This window comes from Octopus bimaculoides, chromosome 16, assembly GCF_001194135.2.
Source record: "Octopus bimaculoides isolate UCB-OBI-ISO-001 chromosome 16, ASM119413v2, whole genome shotgun sequence".
In the NCBI taxonomy this organism is placed as follows: domain Eukaryota; kingdom Metazoa; phylum Mollusca; class Cephalopoda; order Octopoda; family Octopodidae; genus Octopus; species Octopus bimaculoides.
The window spans coordinates 27,424,828-27,428,719 of record NC_068996.1 but is presented as its reverse complement, the minus strand read 5'-3'; positions in this window follow the sequence as shown (position 1 = coordinate 27,428,719).

The following is a 3,892-nucleotide window of genomic DNA, read 5'->3' as shown; positions in this document are numbered from 1 at the left end:
TAATTGTATACAATACAATTATAATTAAAGACACAGAAGCTACCATGCCTATATACTGAAAATAGATGTGAAATATGTCTAGCACTCAAAATTTTCACTTTACTGGTTGAATTCAGGAAAAGTGGAGGGACCAAAAATTCATAGAATAATTCAGAATTATTTTATGAATTTTGGGTCAATCCACTTTGATCAGCAAATGAAAAAAATAATCTTTTAGGTAAAATTCATATATAGAGATACATAATTGTATAGAATGCAATTCTAATTAAGAAGCTACCATGCCTATATGCTGAAAATAGATGCCAAATATGTTTAGCCACTAAAAATTTTCACTTTACAATACAGACAAGTTGATATCATGAATGCTGGCCACTGATAAGATATGTTAATTTTAAAGATTTTATCCTTTAATTATGTTTATATATATATATATATATATATATATCATCATCATTATCATCATCTTTTAACGTCCGCATTCCATGCTAGCATGGGTTGGACGATTTGACTGAGGACTGGTAAACCAGATGGCTACACCAGGCTCCAATCTGATCTGGCAGAGTTTCTACAGCTGGATGCCCTTCCTAACACCAACCATTCTGAGAGTGTAGTGGGTGCTTTTACGTGCCACGGGCACAAGGGCCAGTCAGGAGGTACTGGCAACGGCCACACTGAAATGTTTTTTTTTACGTGCCACCTGCACAGGAGTCAGTCCAGCGGTACAGGCAATAACCTCACATATACAGTGAGAGAGAGAGAGAGAGAGAGATAAACATATACAGTAATCCTTTGACATACCACAGTTCACCTATTGCGGTTCACCTCTCAAATCCTTGGTGGCGTTGTTTTCCCATTGTAATAAAAAAAATATATATAAATACTAAAAGTAATTTTAAAAAATATACAGTACAGTACTGTTCGTACTTCACAGATTTTCACTTAACACAGGAGTTTGGGAAAGTAACACCCACAATATTCGAAAGATTTTACAATACACACACACACACACATATATATATATATATACATACATACATACATACATACATACATATATATATATATAATTTTTTTTTAGTTTCAGCTCAGACCTGTGGCCATGCTGGAGCACTGGCATTTTGCTACACTGTTATTACTGAGAACCTCCTCTAATATGTGGCACTTGGTGAAGAATGGAGTTTGATGTAGCTACCCTCATTTGCACCTTGATTTAAAAATGCATACATCTACTTTGTGCAGGTTCCTCAGGCTCTTTGGAAGAATATTAAAAAGCTGTGGGCCCCTGAAACCCAGGCTGTTACAGTAACTGGTCCTGAAGTGCAATGGCATTGCTGGGACCTTTGGCACTATGCAGTGTCAACCCATTCTGGCATTGGTGTCGCTTTCGCTACTTTTGGGATGTTGGTTGAGTCGATTAGCAACCTTTGTCTGTCGTCTCATGAGGATCTTCCTCTCCCTTGGAATCTTGTTCCTAGTTGTTTTGGCCTTGTGCTCTGGGACATATTTCTGGCATATGGCTTGCACAACAGACATGAAACATTCTAGTTTCATGTCAATGTCCGGTGTGGAGAGACATTTTGGCTAGTCCTATCTGAGGATCTCTCTCTGGATCGATTTCCAGTCTGCTTTGTGGAAGTTCAGATTTGAGAGATTTTGGGTGCTTCCTTTAGACTGTATGTCTCTGGTTTCTTTCGGCCCAAACATAGACAGCTCTATTATGTTGTGATCCGAGACTAATGTCAACGTCACTTTCACATCATGAATGATGTCCATATTGTTTGTGAAGCAGAGATCCAAAATGATATTCACCCTAGTTGGTCTGAGTACAGCTTGCTCCATGAATAGGGCATTGGTGAGGTTGAGCAGGGACTCCACCTGTGCTTGCTTGAAATGAGTCATTCCTGAGAGTATGAGATCTTTGGGCCATTTGACATTGGGGAAGTTGAAATCATCCATAAGAAATATGCTCATTTGGTGTTCCAGTTTCATGAGGATTTCTTTAATTCTTGTGAGGCAATCTTCAAATTTGCCTATGTGGTTTGGAGCACTATGTATTGCATATGACTATATTGTGTTGTCTAATGTATAAAATTAAAGTGTCACATACTGAATTTGAGTATGACAGTAGGACCTGGGGTGTAAGGTCATCACAGATGTATACAGCAACTCCACCATGGCTCCTTTCCCTTCTGTCTGTTTGCAGTATGGCATATTTTGGTACGTGTACTTCAGCATCCTCTATATCAGGGCTGAGGTGAGTTTCCGCGAGTGCTATGCATAGGGCTTGATTGCATGCAGCAAGGTCTCTCAGGGAAGAAATATTTTGCTTTTATTATGATGCAACAGGGCCCCAATATTTAGTAAAAATATTGGTGTGACAACTGTACAGGCATTAGGGGAAGCCATCCCATGTCTGTTGACTGTGGTGGTCTTGTACAGTGATGGGCAAGGTTCCTTGTTTGCGCTTGGTGCAGCCAGGTCAGCTGTTGCACAGTTTTTTGCGCCATGTACAAAAGAGATTCTTGCTCAGCTGCTGCCTTGTGCATAACCTCTGAAGAGCGCACTTCTTTCATATAGATTTTCCTTGCAGACGTTTGTTGTCTTTCCTCAGGGAAGTTTTTCTCCTTAAGGCCCCTGTAGTTTTGGTGGGGTCTCAAGTGAACAAACCAGCAGTTTTTGCCATCTTCCCCATGCCAACATTTGCCTTGCAGGTGAAATCTGTAGGACCTTGAGTCCCTTCCAAATTTCTTCTTTCCTGTAGGGTTTTGGATTGCATTGGATCCTCCAGGGGTTTTCTGTTTTTTATTTGGCAGGTTGGGGTTTCGGTTTTGGTTGTTTCATTTTTGTCTTTTCCTTTTTCTTCCTTTCCTTCTTTATGCTTGTGTTCATGTTTTATCCTTCCTTTTGCGGTGGGAACTTTTTTCCTCTGGTTGTCCAATGGGGTGAGGGCTCCGTTCCTTTGTATGGCCACTGACACAGAGGGGCTTCTAGTTGCTGCTTCCTTGGCTCCCCTATCCTTTTTGCCTGGTTGTTTACAGGGGTGGGGGATCCATTCTTTTGAGGAACCACTGGATCAAAGAAACTTCCAGGTTTTGTTTCCTTTTCATCTTCTCCATCCTTATCAGCCTTGCCACAATAGTTTTCCATTATGACATTCAGGGTGTCGATGTGTAGTCTGATGAGCATATAGGATCGGAAAATTCATTTTTCTTATGCTCTATCTGATCAATGGTTCTACAAAAGCCATTGTTTTTCAGTGCAGCAGTGATGATCTTGTTTGGCGGATCATCGCTAGCAATCATCCATGCTCACAACAGAAGATTCAATTCTTTCTTCTCCCACGTTGGTGCCATCTTCGTTCCTTAAGCCCAGAGGGGGAGTAGAAGACAGAGAGGAAGTGAGAGATAGAGGGAGGTAGAAAATAAGAAACACAGAGGTGGGGAATAGGGAAAGAGAGAGGGAGTGTGGGGTGTTAGCGAGACAGAGGGAGGTAGAGGAAGGGGAAAGAAAGAGAGACAGAGTGAGGGAGAGGTAGGGAATAGAAAGGGAGACAGGAAAGGATGAAGGATGTATGGGAAAGGGAGAAACGGAGTGAAAAGAGGGGAAAAATAAGAAGTATATGAGTGAGAGGGTGAGGTGACAGGAAGTGAGGTAGATGTTGAGAGAGACAAAGGAAAGGAAAGAAAAGTGAGAAAAGAGGAAGATATGAAAAGGAGGGAAAGAGATGAGAAAAAGAGTAAGATATGGAAGAGAGAGGGAAAGAGGTATGTGTAAAGAGTGATAAAGGGAGGGAGAGAGGATCGGGAAAGGGAGGAACATATATGAGGGAAGGAGAGAGGAAGAGGTAGGTATGAACGAGAGAGTGGGAGAAGGTTACGAAGATGTGTAGGAA